The sequence below is a fragment of the Lucilia sericata genome, unplaced genomic scaffold, assembly GCF_015586225.1.
Source record: "Lucilia sericata isolate MDLA Ls3-8-SP2 unplaced genomic scaffold, ASM1558622v1 Contig000289F_arrow, whole genome shotgun sequence".
NCBI classification, from domain to species: Eukaryota; Metazoa; Arthropoda; class Insecta; order Diptera; family Calliphoridae; genus Lucilia; species Lucilia sericata.
The window spans coordinates 398,808-417,534 of NW_023994314.1; the positions used below are offsets into that span (position 1 = coordinate 398,808).

The 18,727-nt window shown below is 29.7% G+C and overlaps 1 protein-coding gene across 1 annotated transcript in view; it reads right to left on the reverse strand.

Moving 5' to 3' along the window:
- LOC119603295 overlaps positions 1–18,455 on the reverse strand; it is a 34,316-nt gene extending 15,861 nt beyond the window's left edge. The window contains exon 1 of the mRNA XM_037955284.1: positions 18,385–18,455. The gene's annotated coding sequence lies outside the window, so the exon portion shown is untranslated. The remainder of the gene's footprint in view (positions 1–18,384) is intronic.
- Between the last annotated feature and the right edge of the window lie 272 nt (positions 18,456–18,727).

Below are 18,727 nucleotides of genomic sequence, written 5' to 3' on the forward strand. Positions count from 1 at the left end.
GTTGTAAATAAAGATTTTAATTAAAGAAAATTGAATATTTTATTTTAATTAAAAATACATATGTACAATGTACATTGTACATGCTTTGAATAAAACAGGAATTTGGAATAAATTTATATAATTTACACATTTTTTTCTATTAGTTAAATATATAAAAAATATGTACGAAGTATGTGCATATAATTACAATATAAATAAAATGAAGTTTAATGAATGATACAGTCCAGTAAGAAAATGATTGAAGCTCCATTAGTACTGATGATGAATGGATGGATTGATGAATGAATAGATGATATATGTAGAAAGAAATTGCTGCGTTAATCCGAAATTCGAATATTAGTTAAGACATCTCTTCCTTACAACATTTATAATTAGAAGAAATCTTCCTTAACCTGAAATGTTTGATATAAGTAAATCAAATAGAATAGAAAATTATGGAAGTAATTTCTATAGGAAACTTATAGAAACGCTTTGAAAAGTGAAGTTTTCTATAGAAGACTTATTTTGAAGGATCTTTTCTATAGGAGACTTATTTAAGGGAACATTTTCTATAGAAAACTTGTTGTAGGAAAAGTCTTCTATAGAAATTTGAAGGGCGTTTTCTATAGGAGACTTATTTAAGGGAACATTTTCTATAGAAAACTAGTTGTAGTTAGTTACTTAGTTAGTTAGTTAGTTAGTTAGTTAGTTAGTTAGTTAGTTAGTTAGTTAGTTAGTTAGTTAGTTAGTTAGTTAGTTAGTTAGTTAGTTAGTTAGTTTAGTTAGTTCGTTTTTCGTTAGTTAGTTCGTTCGTTAGTTAGTTAGTTCGTTTCGTTAGTTCGTTCGTTAGTTAGTTAGTTGTTCGTTCGTTCGTTCTTTGTTCGTTTCGTTCGTTTTCGTTCGTTCGTTCGTTAGTTCGTTCGTTCGTTGTTCGTTCGTTCGTTCGTCGTTCGTTCGTTCGTTCGTTCGTTCGTTCTTCGTTCGTTCGTTCGTTCGTTCGTTCGTTCGTTTCGTTCGTTCTTTCGTTCGTTCGCTAGTTCTTTCGTTCGCTCGTTCGTTCTTCGTTCGTTCGTTCGTTCGTTCGTTCGTTCGTTCGTTCGTTCGTTCGTTCGTTCGTTCGTTCGTTCGTTTCGTTCGTTCGTTCGTTCGTTCGTTCGTTCGTTCGTTCGTTCGTTCGTTTCGTTCGTTCGTTCGTTCGTTCGTTCTTTAGTTCGTTCGTTCGTTCGTTCGTTCTTTCGTTCGTTCTTTCGTTCGTTGCTCGTTCTTTCGTTCGCTCGTTCGTTCGTTCGTTCGTTCGTTCTTCGTTCGTTCGTTCGTTCGTTCGTTCGTTTGTTCGTTCGTTCGTTCGTTCGTTGTAGTTCGTTCGTTCGTTCGTTCGTTCGTTCGTTCGTTCGTTCGTTCGTTCGTTCGTTTCGTTCGTTCGTTCGTTCGTTCGTTCGTTCGTTCTTCGTTCGTTCGTTCGTTCGTTCGTTCGTTCGTTCGTTCGTTCGTTCGTTCGTTCGTTCTTTCGTTCGTTCGTTCGTTCGTTCGTTCGTTCGTTCGTTTCGTTCGTTCGTTCGTTCGTTCGTTCGTTCGTTCGTTCGTTTTCGTTCGTTCTTTCGTTCGTTCGTTCGTTCGTTCGTTCTTTCGTTCGTTCGTTCGTTCTTTCGTTCGTTCGTTCGTTCGTTCTTCGTTCGTTCGTTCTTTCGTTCGTTCGTTCGTTCTTCGTTCGTTCGTTCGTTCGTTCGTTCGTTCGTTCTTTCGTTCGTTCGTTCGTTCGTTCGTTCGTTCGTTCGTTCGTTCGTTCGTTCGTTTCGTTCGTTTCTTCTTCGTTCGTTGTTCGTTCGTTCGTTCGTTCTTTCTTCGTTTTTTCGTTCGTTTTTTTTTTTTTTTTTCGTTCGTTTCGTTCTTCGTCGTTCGTTCGTTCGTTCGTTCGTTCTTTGTTCGTTCGTTCGTTCGTTCGTTCGTTCGTTCGTTCGTTCGTTCGTTCGTTCGTTTCGTTCGTTCGTTCGTTCGTTCGTTCGTTCGTTCGTTCGTTCGTTCTTCGTTCGTTCGTCGTTCGTTTCGTTCGTTCGTTCGTTCGTTCGTTCGTTAGTTCTTTCGTTCGTTCGTTCGTTCGTTCGTTCGTTCGTTCGTTCGTTCGTTCGTTCGTTCGTTCGTTCGTTTCGTTCGTTCGTTCGTTCGTTCGTTCGTTAGTTCGTTCGTTCGTTCGTTCTTCGTTCGTTTCGTTCGTTCGTTTCGTTCGTTCGTTCGTTCGTTCGTTCGTTCGTTCGTTCGTTCGTTCGTTCGTTCGTTAGTTGTTCGTTCGTTCGTTCGTTCGTTCGTTCGTTCGTTCGTTCGTTCGTTTCGTTCGTTCGTTCTCGTTCGTTTTCGTTCGTTCGTTCGTTCGTTCGTTCGTTCGTTCGTTCTTCGTTCTTCGTTCGTTCGTTCGTTCGTTCGTTCTTCGTTCGTTCGTTGTTCGTTCGTTCGTTGTTCGTTCGTTCGTTTCGTTCGTTCGTTCGTTCGTTCGTTCGTTCGTTCGTTCGTTCGTTCGTTCGTTCGTTCTTCGTTCGTTTCGTTCTTCGTTCGTTCGTTCGTTCGTTCGTTCGTTCGTTCGTTCGTTCGTTCGTTCGTTCGTTCGTTCGTTTCGTTCGTTCGTTCGTTCGTTCGTTCTCTTCGTTCGTTCGTTCGTTCGTTCTTCGTTCGTTCGTTCTTTCGTTCGTTGTTCGTTCGTCGTTCGTAGTTGTCGTTCGTTCGTTTCGTTCGTTCGTTCGTTCGTCGTTCGTTCGTTCGTTCGTTCGTTCGTTCGTTCGTTCTGTTCGTTCGTTCGTTCGTTCGTTCGTTCGTTAGTATCCTATCTAAACTGAAGTTTAATGAATGATACTTGTTGTAGATTAAGTTTTCTATAGATAACTTATTTTAGAGAAAGTAAAACAGATTTTGTATTGAAAACAGATTTTAAGTGAAGTTTCTATAGAAAACGCATTTTGAAGGATTATTATTAAAGAGATATTTTTTATAGAAAACTTAATGTAGAACAAGTTTTCTTTAGAAAACTTACTGTAGAGCAATTTTGCTATACACAATTTTATAAAGAAAAATTTTTATAAAAACTTATTATAGAGATAGTTTTCCATACAAATCTTGTTGAAGAGAGAAATATTTTATTGCAATCTTATTAGGAGAAAGTTTTTTTATAGAAAAATTAATGGTAGAATAGACAATTTCCGTTAAATGAAGTTTTCTAATGAAAACTTGTTCTTCATTTCTATTCTTACAAATTTCATAAATGGTTTTTCTTCAGAAAACTCACCTTAAATGAAACCCATAAAGTATAATGCAAGTTTTATGAACAAAACCATTGCGGAAGACTGCATTAATAACAGACCTGGGCGATTTCCATTAATTTTGCATTAACATTAAATTAAAAAAAAATTAATTTAATGTAAAAAATATTGCATTAACATTAAATTTTTAAAATTTAATGCATTAAATTTCCATTAACATTAAATATTTTTGAATTTAATGCATTAATTTTACATTAACATTAAATATTTTTCAAATTAATGCATTAATTTTGCATTAACATTAAATATATCTGAATTTAGTGCATTAATTTTACATTAACATTAAATAAGCAATAAAATTAATGCATTAATATTCCATTAACATTAATATATATAAAAATTGATAAACATAAATAAAAATACAGCTCAAAAGACCTCGATCTAACTAAACAACTAAAATTAAATAGGTTAAAGTCCTTTCTAATAACTCCTATGTTCCATTCAAACTTGTGTGTTTTAAATATGATATTTATATAAGATTCCACAGACAAAATAAACTAAAAAAGGAATATCTGGGAAGTGATATTATTCTTCTAATATGTATTATCGAGTATAGGACTTATTAGAAAGAACTTTAACAAAATAAACTAAAAATGGAATATCTGGGAAGTGATACTATTCTTCTAATATGTATTATCGAGTATAGGACTTATTAGAAAGGACTTTAACACATTCAATTTTACTTGAATTTTGTTAGACCGAGGTCTTTAGCGCTGTATTCTTATTTTTATAAATTATTTTATACATTAATGTTAATGGAAAATTAATGCATTAATTTTATTATTTATTATTTAATGTTAATGGAAAATTAATGCATTAAATTCAAAAATATTTAATGTTAATGCAAAATTAATGCATTAATTTCACAAATATTTAATGTTAATGTAAAATTAATGCATTAAATTTAAAAATATTTAATGTTAATGCAAATTTAATGCATTAAATGTACCCATGTTAATGTTAATGCAATAAACTTGCATTAACATTAATTTTTTTTAATGTAGAAAAAATTGTTAATGCATTAACACATTTAATGCATTTATCCCAGGTCTGATTAATAATGTCAACATCATTTCAAAAATCAACGTCTATAAGTTTTCAATTGCAATTGCAACAAGTTTTGAAAAAAAAACTCAATATAAAGTAGACTATTCCCAACTGACAACACTAAAAAAACAATGAACTCTTTATGGTTATAGGGTATTTTAACAAGAGGTAGACAAAAACTTCTCGGAATAGAGAAATTTTGGTTAAGAATAATTTTCAGTTTTTTTTTTAAATTCTAACTTTAAATTTCCTCTAGTTAAAACACCCTTTTTAGATGTATTTATGTTTGAAAAAAAAAATCAATACTAATGTAGAAAAACACTTTAGAAAGTCTGCTTGCTATAAGTTTCTTAAAATATTTTTGAAACATTTTTGTTTTGATATAGAGCAAAAAAATATAAATAAAAAAACAACAAAAATTTTCGAAACTATATACAACGAAATATATACAGTAACAGTTTCAAACACTTTTAATATTAAATGTCATGAAAACTTTCCATTTGCAACATCTGTAAAAGTTCTCATCTTACATAGTAAACGTTTCGAATTTCTTTTTACTTTAATTTTTTTTTTCTAACAAAAATCTTTAAAATAGAAAATTGGTGGAAAAAAAAGCAGCTCAAAAAATTTAAACAAATAAAAATGTGTAAAAACATTTTGTTTTTGAAACTTCTAAAAGGCAACAAAATAATTGACAATATGATGGCTATCATTCAGTACAAAAAATATAGAAGGACAAATTGTCTGTCCAGGACAGAAGTAAATAATAGTCAAAAGAAAACACAATTAAAGTACTTAAACATAAGGACACCCTTTTAAAATAGTTTCTTTATATGGTTCGGCCAAAGGATGTTAATGTAGCAGTGTTTGTATCTGTATAGGTTATCGGTCATACATGTAGACAGGTTCATATTAGAGAGAGAATGTTTCAAGATGTCAAACTCACATCCTCAACAAACAAGCAATCAATCTTAGAAAATTTACTAAACAATAAATGTAGCAATATAATGTTGAAAGGGCTAGTAGCCATGTTACAAAGAGTCAGGTGGAATGGTCAGAGAAATGCAACATGCAACAGTGGCAAACTTGTGTGTTACTAAAGACATATTGATGTTGTCATGGTTTTTAGAATGATATACGAGTGTTTGTAAGCATTCATACTGTGCTATATAAACGATATATGTTTGTATATATAGGGCCTTATTCACAAACATTTATCAAAGGTTTATAGAACAAATTTTATATGAAAATTAATTTAATAAACCTTTGATAAAAGTTTATGAATAAGACCTATAATCTATACATTTATGGACTTATGGAAGAGTATATTGTTTAATGTTTGCTTATAAGATTATTCTGTATAGTTGATCACAAATGTATGATGTAACTGATAAAATTTTTAACAAAGTAATGCTTTTTTGAGCCCCCGATGAGAACTATATAAAAAATTAATGATTTCACCAAATTCCTAAATAGATGTCCTGTTACCAAAAAACCATTGACTTTTGAGAAAACTATATTTCCGTTCAATTTTGTTGATCATTGTACAATTTTGTTCATAAGTTAACAAAAGTAACAGACATTAATATCGAATACAGTTTTAAAGTGATTTTACAGGTAGCAGTAGAAAGAATGAATCATTTATCTTAGCTCTTTTTTGCAATTCAAACGTTCATGTTAGACTTTCATTTCAATTATCCATATTTCTCCTCTAACATCAACATTAAAGTGTTAATATTGATTTTTATTTTGTCTGATTTATGGTCCAATAGCCTGGTCACTGTATCTTTTGAACAGATACATTGTGGTGGGCAAAAATAAGAGAAACAAAATTTGATGATGTTTAAGAGGAAACAACTTTAAGTGTTGCAAAGCTTCATTGCAAATTCTGTTACAAGTGATGAAAATCTATAGAAGTTTTGCGGAAGGTATTTTTAATTTGATTACAGGAAACAGGAGCGTATGGTGGAAAAAGTTTCCAAAAAAGGACACTTTGTTATTAAAAAATGTTATGCAGGATATTTGCTAAAAATATAGATCCCTCTTCCAGCAACGCCTTCATATTACTTAACTTGTTGTAGTTAACAGTTGCAGTTGTTGTTATTATTGCTTTATCTATAAATTTTTTCATCAATGAACCCACAGAAGTTGTTAAGTGTCAACAGTATCAACCAAAGTAACCAAGCAACAACATCAACATCTTCATTATTATTGTCCTGGATTTTGTTTGGCTCTAGATTGTTAGATAGCTGTCGGTTTACTATTTTTTTTTTAATATTTTGTTTAATGTGTAATCATATTTAAACAAATTTTTATTTTCGTAAAAATAAGAAATGAAAAAAGTTAATAAATTGTAATTGTTAAAAAAAAAACAACTCAATAACAAACATATGCCATGATAAATAATAAAACTACCAACAAATTGAAAATTATTTTTTTTTTAATTAAACACCAACAAATTGAAAAAAATGTGTAACAAAAATGTAATCTACAATATTTATAAATAAATATTTAATAAAAAAATAAAGTAAAAAAGAGAAAAAAGTAACTACCAAATAAGTTAAAACCACAAATAGTGTTCAAACCCAATAAAACTGTAAAAAATATACGACAACTGCTAGATAACAAATACCTACATATGTACATAACATGCAAAAAGGTAAAACATAAATATTTTGTGCATTTTTCTTTTCATCCATAAAATTCATATTTTTTTGCGGGATAGTAACCGGAGGTTTAATTTAAAATTTGTCAAAAGAAATAAAGAATTTCATTTCTCGACTTCGTTTTGTGTGCCGTATATGCGAAAATAAATTAAATGTCTTTCGTTTCCTAATAGCTTTTTTAAGTTTGTCATTTTATAAATGTAAAAAAGAAAGTTTCAGAAAATAAAAATTTAAGGATTTTGTCGAATAATGAGTTTTATAACTTCCCAGCAAAAAAAGAAGTAGAATTTACTCCATGGAAGTACTGAAAAAGACCTGAAAGAGTCCAAATGCTCCTTTTTTGGAAGTTATTCGGAAGTGAAATTGTGTTATTGTGGAATACAACTAATTTGACTTAAATAATATTAACATTAATAAGGGTAATAGATACATTTAAAACAGAAGAACAAAAATAACAATTTTTATCTCACAAAAATGTAAGAACAAAAAAAAAATGTCTTCAGCATTGAAAAACTAGAATTATTTTCTCTTCTTCGGAAGTCATTATACATCACTTCCACAGAAAGTATAAAATTCGCTAATTGCTACTTTTGAAGTACTTCGCTTTATTTTAGCTGGGTTTTTTTTTCCTTCGTTTTGATTTAAAAAGTTGTGAATTTGAAAAGACAAAAATCAGAACTTCTGATTCCAATCCAATTAGATAAAACTTCGAATAATAATACCAATAGTTTAAATCTGAAATTGTAGTATTTGAAGTCAGGGTATCAAAAACAAAAAGCAATATTTTTAATTCTTTTTATAGATCTATTAGATCCAAACTCTCTTTATATCATCATTAGTTATAGAATGTTTTTGTGTCAACAAAGTCTCATAATCGGGAAATTTTCCTTTACTTTTATTAATTTGAAAAAAGTCCAACTGAAGTATAGCGATTGCCAATCGATGCTTATGGTGAAAGCATTCAATCGGTTTCAATGTGCGAGAGATACCTTGTGTGGTTCTGAAGTGGGGTTTTATCAAGGAAACCCAGATAGTTGAAAACCAATAATTGGAGCCATTACTCCATGAAGATTGTGGTCAAACTCAACAAGAGCTTATAAAATCTTTGCAAGATTTATCCAAAAACAGGGAAAGTGGTTATGATATATAATATTATGTTCGTCCAAAGTCTGAACACGTCTATTATAAACTGCTGAAATCTAGTTTATTTGAAAAGGGCATCGGTAGAAAAATGCCAGGAATATGCCGACAGATCGGTCACATGTGGCATTGCCTTACAACATGTGGATTAAACACGCCTTATAGTCCAGACCTTGTACTGCATTACTTTATTAATTTGAAAAAACTGCAAGTGAAGTATAGCAATGCTTATGGTGAAAACATTCAATCGGTTTCAATGTACGAGAGATGCTTTGTGTGGTTCTGAAGTGGTGATTTTAACAAGGAACCCCAAAAAGTTGGAAAACTAAGAATTTGAGCAATTACTCCATGAAGATTGTGGTCAAACCCAACAAGAGCTTATACATATCATTGAAAGATTACATGCAGTATGATTTATCCAAAAACCGGGAAAGTGGTTATGATACTGTGCGTCCAAAGGCTGAACATCTATTATGAACTGCATTACCTTGCAACATGTGTATTAAATACGCCTTATACTGTTTATATCGAGCGATGGGGAACATTCAGAACCAGGTATCTGAAATTAGGTGAATTAAAAAAGATGGATAGTTCATTTGGCACTAGAGTTTGGGAATTTCCGGACTTTTCAATTTCCCGGGAAACGGGAATGAAAAAATTAAATTTATATAAAATTTAATTTATAACTATAATAACAAAATTTTTAACAAAAACAGACTACTTTTTTATAAATCTAGCGATATCTAAAATATTCTCTCTTTTGAGAAGAAATCAAACCATTGCTAACGAAAAATTTTAAACATACTTATTTAAATCAAGTCTGTAGGGTACTACATGATCTCAATATTCACGGCAACATAAAAATATTCTTCCACTAAACTCTTATACTACTACTTTCCTATTATTTATACAATGTAAGAATGATCTGTGTTTGTCTTTGTTTGGATCCCTGTGCGTAGGGGCTTGTTTGCTAGAACGGGATCAGCTCTTGATATCTCTAACGCCGTTTCAGTAGCAACTCCGTTAGGTATTATAAAGAGCAGTATCCTCACATTCTTTCTTCAGAATGCTGAAGATAGATGGAAGGCATTGTGGCCTTCTTTCAATGAGAAACGCACAAGACACATTATAACCCGGAATACTCGATTGATAGCAGTCATAACAAGACACTGAGTGCTAGGCAGATATGCAAGTCGGCTTGGGCATGGAAAAGGTAGAAACTGTCTTCCATCTTCTCTGTGAACGTCCTGCTCTAGCCGCTAAGAGAAATTGCTTTTTGGCAGTTACTTCATAGCCAACCTTGGTGAGATAGTTTGCATACCATAGGACTATTAAACAGACCATATACTCCATAGGCAGAGGAATAGTTAAGTATTAAATTAATAAGATACATTCATACTTTTTAGACTTAATTAAATATAAGAAAAGATAAACTATTCCGTTATTTTGTGGAAAAATATCCAGCTACTGAGATAACTCAAACACTTTCCACAAACGTTGGCTTTCGAAATTCATTCATGTCAAAATGTTTGGTTTTATTTGTACTTGCTTCAAGTTAAGCTTTTACATAGATTGATAGTTTTTAATTAAGGATTTTTTCATTTCCTTCTGCACCATTAATGATGTTTTGTAATTTGTCTTTAAAAAAAATCTACGATAAATTCTAAAATCGCTAATTTTTCCAAAATATGTTACAAATACGTTTAATTAAAAAATTTCCCGTTTTCCCGGGAATGCTTAAAAAAATTCCCGGGAAATTCCGACAAACTTTTCCCGAGAACTCTATTTGGCACAGATTTCATAAGATAGGGAAAGGTTAGAGTTAACAATGACCATAAAAAAGGCTACACAATTGAATAACCCCCGCAAATTTTTTATTCTTATTTGAAATAGAAAATTTCTCTGAGAGCACCCAACATCCATATTCCTTTAAATTATTGTGGAAGGTTGGACAAGTTGACCGATATCTGTAAATAGTTTTTCAAATATCGGAAAACAATAGTAGAAACGAAAAATACATATAAACACTTTCTGATACAAGACTATCCAATGTTTAAAACCTCTATTCTGCTGCTTATCTTGCTCTCCAAAACGATTATTTAAATTTAATTTTTTTTTTTTTTTTGGAAATTCTCTTTCAATTTTGTTTTACTATTTTCAGTAAATATGTACATTGGTTTTTTCTAATTTTGATGTTTGCCAACACTACCGAATTACAACAACAACAAAAATGAAAATATATAAAGACAAAAACAAACAACGCCATTGTTTTTCTTAATTGGCTTTATGTGCAACATGTAAAAATGTGTCAAAGTGTCACACAAAACATAGATTTCAGTTATTGTTATTTTGACTATTCATTTGTTATAATTTTTTATTTTGTTGGAATTTCAAATCCTATAAGCTCTGTTGCGTTTTCTCCCCCAAGTATAGGTATGTACTATGTTCTACAATTACATGAAATATTGACATGTGTATACTTCAAGGTTTTTTTATGTATTAGCAACACTAGAATATTTTTGTAACAATAATAGCAAAAAGAGAAAAACTCTAATATGTATGTTGGCAGTTAAATATTTTTTTTGTTATGAACAAAAAAAAAAGGAAAACAGGTCTTAAAAGTTCATAATATTTCACAAAAAGGCTGTAGAATAGAAAAGAAACCCAAACAGCAACAAAAGCGTCAAAAATATGTTTATACTCTTGAGCGTATGAATGATATTATTGAATACAAAGAATGTAAGTTAACACTCATACGCCATGTTGTATCAGCAATATGGTTCATTAAAAGACAGTTTAGATAATAAAGCAAATAATAACACTATCATTATTATACATACATATGTATGTACACATACATATATAATTTTATGTTTAACTAGGAAATTCAGGAGAAGTGAAAACATGATAATTATTTCGTCAAAGACTTTCATAAAGCAGCTTGCTGCTACAAATTATAATAACGGAAATTACAAAGCGGCAAGTAAATTTTGTGATTTAAATATATATTTAATAAATATTAATTAAATTTATTAAAGATGTGCCAACCCCAAATTTTACAAATATTAATTATTCAAAGTAATGCTAATGAATACTTTAATTATAATTAACTAGCAGAGTAGACATTATCATTATCATGTAATATTTATATATGTAAATTGATTTCATATTTATAAAATATATAAAAGACATTTTCAGTTTTAAACCACACTCATGTAACTTACAATCTTCTTTTTATTTTTCCTGAAGGTGTAAGAATTATCATTTAAACATATTTAAATCCATACAATTATTGCCATTTAATCACACATTATACCATATCATAATTGTATGCCTTTGTTATTAAAAGTACTTAAGCATTTTTAAGCAGACTTTTGCTGAAAAAAATGTAATGTATAAAAAACCCCTACTTCTTGCAAAATTTAAAGAATAATATTTATCTTAAACACCCTTCTTAACTTATGTTATTGTGTTTTTTTATTACAATTTATTATCACAAGATAATATTTAAGTAAAAAAGAATACAAAAAAATTGCATTTATTTTTCATTAGAATAACAGAAGACAAAAAAAATGTTAGAATGAGTAAGAAAATACAGTCGGGCATTATTGGATATGTGATAACTCACTAAATTTAAAGAGATTTTCGGAAGGTTACAAAAGTGCGTTTGTTTTATACAAATATCTTATTTGTGTGACTTCTATAGTTTCAGATGTTAATTTTGTGGACAATTAAATTTTATATATTTTAATTCAGGACTGTTTTTGCATGTTTTTGAGATATAGTGCATTACTTTTCCATTGTAGTGATATACTAAAATCTTTGTGATCATTTTTGCGTCATTCCCAAGCTGTTTACACGCTTATATATTGTTATATGTTTTATCGCAGAATCACACTATGGCCCATAGTGCAATGTCTGTCTATCCACATATTTAGAGTAGTATTTTCTAATTTTATTAAAATCACTCTTTAGTTTTAAATATGATGTTATGATAAACTCAGACATTAACTCAGCAGATTTCTCATTTATACCACATTCCACACATTCATTGAGAGAAACATCCGACAGATTCACTCTAGGTATACGGGTGGGTATAGCCCTCATACCTCTAGATCCATGACGTATTATATACACTTGACACCAACTCATTTCAAGCGCTTAGTCTCAGTCACTCTGCGCGGTGTCAGTCATATAAATTATACTCTTACACTAACACTTCCCTATTGATCAGACAAGAAGTCGTAGTGTTTTACGTGAACACCTGCCATATAGGCCTTATTTCCCGATGGTACTTTTACAACTACAGCGTGAACCGATGACAATTTTTGTACATGGTTCTGACGGTTTATGTACAAACACTTTGCTCAAGTACTAGAGGTAGCTAATCTTTAATCATTGCTGACCCGTTGCTAAGCTTCTGAGATGAAAAATATCACTTCCAGTACAATCACGTAGATGGAATGGCTGCTACACCTAGAGACGTAATCGCTAGACTTAAACACGAATCCATCAAATAAGGACTTGTTCATACTCACGGAGAACACCCTGTCGTAAATCTGGTATGAACAGAGTAAACCCTTAACGCTTCTCATTTATACGAAAAACTCATTAAGAAAAACATTCGACACACTCACTTTACGGTGAGCACGACATACCCCTACATAAAACCCGTATAAAATACACAAAGCACCAACTCATTTTCAACGCTTAGTCCCATAGTCACTCCTCTGCGGGGTATTTGTTGTCTCGGCAACAACTCCGAATTTCAGTCTTTTAACCAACATTCTCTTCCCGCGAGTTTGGGTTTAACCACAGCCACCACGTGCACCTCGAAGGGACCTCTCCAATAACTGGAATAAAAAAAGTCCGAAACTCTGCCCTGTAGACTACCGGGTCCCATGGTAACGGATTATAAGGCTCCCCGGTTTGACCTCAGGTCAAACCATTTCAAAGAAAGGCCGAGGATAAATTTAACACCACCAGTTTATAGTCCCGGCACCTCTTCTCCCCCGGATTACAATAACACCAAGATGGGAAAGATCATCAATGAAGATTGTTGTTAAACTCGACAAGAGTTTGGAATTTCAAAACTTTAGCAAACAGCAGGTTTGATTCAAAAACAGTTAAACTGCAGACAATTTTACATGTCCGAAATGTTGCATGTCGGTTTACATAGACAGAAAGGGATTCTGGGTCGATCGGCATACATACTTTAAGGTGTATGATCAATATATATTTTATATTCTATAGACAAGTTAAAGTTTCTGTAGAAATATTCTACTCTATTAAAAATTGCTCATAAATTTTTTAAAAAGGTGATGTTCTATAAAAAGTGTTTCACAAGTTTTCTATTCTATAGGAAATTTTCAATAAATTTTCTACTCGAAATGTTTTTGAAAAATTTTATATTTCAAACATAATTTTCAATGGAGGTTTTCTGGTTCTCTAAATAGGATTTTAAAGGATTTCGGAATATGTATCAATAATCTCGTATTTTTACTATGTTCAGCTTTAAATTGTTTCTTATATATTCATTTTTATATATGTATGTATGTACATTGTTTTGCATTTGCCTTTATATACTTTATAAAGTACAATCAACCAGATGTGTATCTGAAAATAATATTGAAAATAAATTTACGTTAAATAAACTAAAAGGCTGTTGGGTATTGAGACATGATAACAAGGAATTCAATTGGAAAACTAGTACAATAAAAATATGAAAACTGAAAATGTTATTGGATAAAAGTGGAGTTTCAAGTTATTTTAGCTATGCGGTTAATAAAATTCTCAAGATAGAAAAAGCCAGCTGAGCAGGACTAAAGACATTCAATAACTTTAATTTATTGATTTAAAAAAGTAGTTAAAAAATCTATGAACAAAAGTTTATGTGTAAAATACATAACTGTAAACTTTAAACCAAAATATGTTTTTAAATTTTATAAAGTTTAATAACTCCAAACAATTGTGTGTTTTAATCAGACAGTTGCTAAAATAGTTTTACGCATCAGTGAAATTCATATTGTATGTTAAACCACCACAATTGAATGTTGGTTTTTTTTTTATTTTTTTACCATAAATTAACTTGCAAAAACAGCAAATGTTCCATTAAAAGGCATAATGTTTTTAAGTATTTTGTAATTATTTCGGGGGAGAAAAAGGTATCAACAATAAAGAAGAACACAATTAAACCAAACGTGAAACTATTTTTCCGCTTATTTTGATAACAATTGTTATCAACAACTTCGGCGTCATCATCATTAACGGCTACAGCATTAGCAACAACAACAACATCGTCATCATTATTGTTATTGTCATCAACGACAACTATAATAACGATTTAATCATCAACAATAAATATGTAATATAAACTTACACTAAGGAAAAAATATTAGTAAATTTTATAAAAAAAAATGCCCCTGAAATTAATACATATTTGTTTTAAATTTATATGTTGATATTAATCTGTAGCCTTTGCAAGTATAATGCAATATTATATTAAACTTAATATGGTAATTTTTTTTTCCTGTGTATTTTAGTACAAATATCGTACACACATTTGTACCCACATAAAAGTACAATATTTACTGTATATACAAACATCAGAATATGTATTCTGTATTTATGATATCCCACATATTTAGCAAAAACAAATGCCATTAAAAAGACACGACAACTATATCGTTGGAAAAAAGCAAACAATTATGTATAGTTAAGGTTTAAATACCATACATAATATATACCTGTATAACTACAGATTAGGATGGCTTAACGAAATAAACATCGAAAAAGGAATATTAATAAATTTTCAAATAAATTTATAAAAATAAAAAATACCGTAAAAACTTTTAGATAAATTTTCTGTTCTGTAGGAAATTTTGAATGAGTTTTCTATTATAAATATTCTTAATTTTTTTTTTACTTCAAAAAAGGTTTTGGTTTTAACCAGACAGAAATTAAAAAAAGGTCAACTGTCAAACGAACAGTCATGATCAGTATACTATGGCAAATCATCACGACATGAAACGGACCCGTCTACTAGACCCAAGATCTTGCGATTTCACATCCTTCTATAATTTCATGTGAGGCCATATGAAGCTACTAGTTTATGCTGAAATCAAAACTGTTCGTGTTATACGTTGCAAACAGCTGCTAACTAATTAACTAACTAACTAACTAACTAACTAACTAACTAACTAACTAACTAACTAACTAACTAACTAACTAACTAACTAACTACTAACTAACTAACTAACTAACTAACTAACTAACTAACTAACTAACTAACTAACTAACTAACTAACTAACTAACTAACTAACTAACTAACTAACTAACTAACTAACTAACTAACTAACTAACTAACTAACTAACTAACTAACTAACTAACTACTAACTAACTAACTAACTAACTAACTAACTAACTAACTAACTAACTAACTAACTAACTACTAACTAACTAACTAACTAACTAACTAACTAACTAACTAACTAACTAACTAACTAACTAACTAACTAACTAACTACTAACTAACTAACTAACTAACTAACTAACTAACTAACTACTAACTAACTAACTAACTAACTAACTAACTAACTAACTAACTAACTAACTAACTAACTAACTAACTAACTAACTAACTAACTAACTAACTAACTAACTAACTACTAACTAACTAACTAACTAACTAACTAACTAACTACTAACTAACTAACTACTAACTACTAACTACTAACTAACTAACTAACTAACTAACTAACTAACTAACTAACTAACTAACTAACTAACTAACTAACTAACTAACTAACTAACTAACTAACTAACTAACTAACTAACTAACTAACTAACTAACTAACTAACTAACTAACTAACTAACTAACTAACTAACTAACTAACTAACTAACTAACTAACTAACTAACTAACTAACTAACTAACTAACTAACTAACTAACTAACTAACTAACTAACTACTAACTAACTAACTAACTACTAACTAACTACTAACTAACTAACTACTAACTAACTACTAACTAACTAACTAACTAACTAACTAACTAACTAACTAACTAACTAACTAACTAACTAACTAACTAACTAACTAACTAACTAACTAACTAACTAACTAACTAACTACTAACTAACTAACTAACTAACTAACTAACTAACTAACTAACTAACTAACTAACTACTAACTAACTAACTAACTAACTAACTAACTAACTAACTACTAACTAACTAACTAACTAACTAACTAACTAACTAACTAACTAACTAACTAACTAACTAACTAACTAACTAACTAACTAACTAACTAACTAACTAACTAACTAACTAACTAACTAACTAACTACTAACTAACTAACTAACTAACTACTAACTAACTAACTAACTAACTAACTAACTAACTAACTAACTAACTAACTACTAACTAACTAACTAACTACTAACTAACTAACTAACTAACTAACTAACTAACTAACTAACTAACTAACTAACTAACTAACTAACTAACTACTAACTAACTAACTAACTAACTAACTAACTAACTAACTAACTAACTAACTAACTAACTAACTAACTAACTAACTAACTAACTAACTAACTAACTAACTAACTAACTAACTACTAACTACTAACTAACTACTAACTAACTAACTAACTAACTAACTAACTAACTAACTAACTAACTAACTAACTAACTAACTAACTAACTAACTAACTAACTAACTAACTAACTAACTAACTAACTAACTAACTAACTAACTAACTAACTAACTAACTAACTAACTAACTAACTAACTACTAACTAACTAACTAACTAACTAACTAACTAACTACTAACTAACTAACTAACTAACTAACTAACTAACTAACTAACTAACTACTAACTAACAACTAACTAACTAACTAACTAACTACTAACTAACTAACGAACTAACTAACTAACTACTAACTAACTAACTAACTAACTACTAACTAACTAACTAACTAACTAACTACTAACTAACTAACTAACTAACTAACTAACTAACTAACTAACTAACTAACTAACTAACTAACTAACTAACTAACTAACTAACTAACTAACTAACTAACTACTAACTAACTAACTAACTAACTAACTAACTAACTAACTAACGACTAACTAACTAACTACTAACTAACTACTAACTAACTAACTATACTAACTAACTACTAACTAACTAACTACTAACTAACTAACTACTAACTAACTAACTAACTAACTAACTAACTAACTAACGACTAACTAAACTAACTAACGAACTAACTACTAACTAACTAACTACCTGACTACTCACTAACGACTAACTACTGATTGACTAACTAACTAACTAACTTCCTAACTAACTAACTATAGATTATTATAAATTATATTAAATTTAACAAATTGCATATCTTCTGAAATAAACGTTTAACTAAAATGTTGTTGGGTTCATCTCCTCCCCTTAATTATTTCTGTCATTGTAATCAGATGAACACGACAACTTCAGAAACAAAAGAAGCAACTTAAGGTAGAAAATAGATTTTTTATTTAAATTCATTAAATTTCATTGTTGTTATTGTTATTGCAAATTTATATCCACTTCATAGTTTCAAAATGCATGGGGGTTTTCCAGTACGAAAAAGCATTTTGTGCAAATGATTTACAAGGTTTTTATTTGACATGTACATATATGTATGTATATTATTGGATTTTAATTGAAAGAACAAAAAAAAAAAAAAAATAATAATAATAATGAAATTAAGAAGCAGTTGTGTTTTATCAAAGTAATGTTAATGACGACTTTGTTAGATTTCCAAAAAAAAAAACTCTCGAAACTTTACTGGTATGTTTATAATTTTTGTAACGAAGCAAAAATGCTTTCGTCTACATCTAATGATCACAAAATTCTTATTAAATTAAATAACATTTTAATAATAAATAAACAATAAATAGTCCTTGTATTAAATGGAAAACATGCAAACATTTTCTAAAATGAACAATGTTACAAATACAATTCAAATAAATTAAGTTAAATACACAAATTTACATTAATTTATTTTACTAATAATACAATAGAAAAAAACGTATAATTATTTAACACAAACATCTTAAGCAACTAGAGCATTGAACCTTAATTATACTCTATAAAATTAACGTAACTCTACTCTAGCCCATAGCATCTGTCAACACTATTTAACAAAGCTAAATACTACATAGTGAAAAACAAAACAATTACTTACCCTTTTAGTTAAAGTATAAAATTTCAAATTCCAAAAATGTATTTCTCGCCTTTATTTAAAACACCAACAACAATCTGAAAAGACAGACAAAAGAAGAATACATTCGCATAATTAGAAACTTTGGGAAAAGAAATATCTAATTGGTAGATGAAAAAAAAGAAACACAAAATCTTAAATAGAACAGCAATAAAGTCTTTATCTTGGAAAATGTCTTTGTAATTTTCTTTCAATTTAAATAGTAAAACAGGAAAAGAAGACAAAAAAGAGTAAGGGGTAAGAAAAGGGAAACGATACAAAGAAATTAATGAGTTTATAACTATTATAACAATAATTGGAAGGCTTT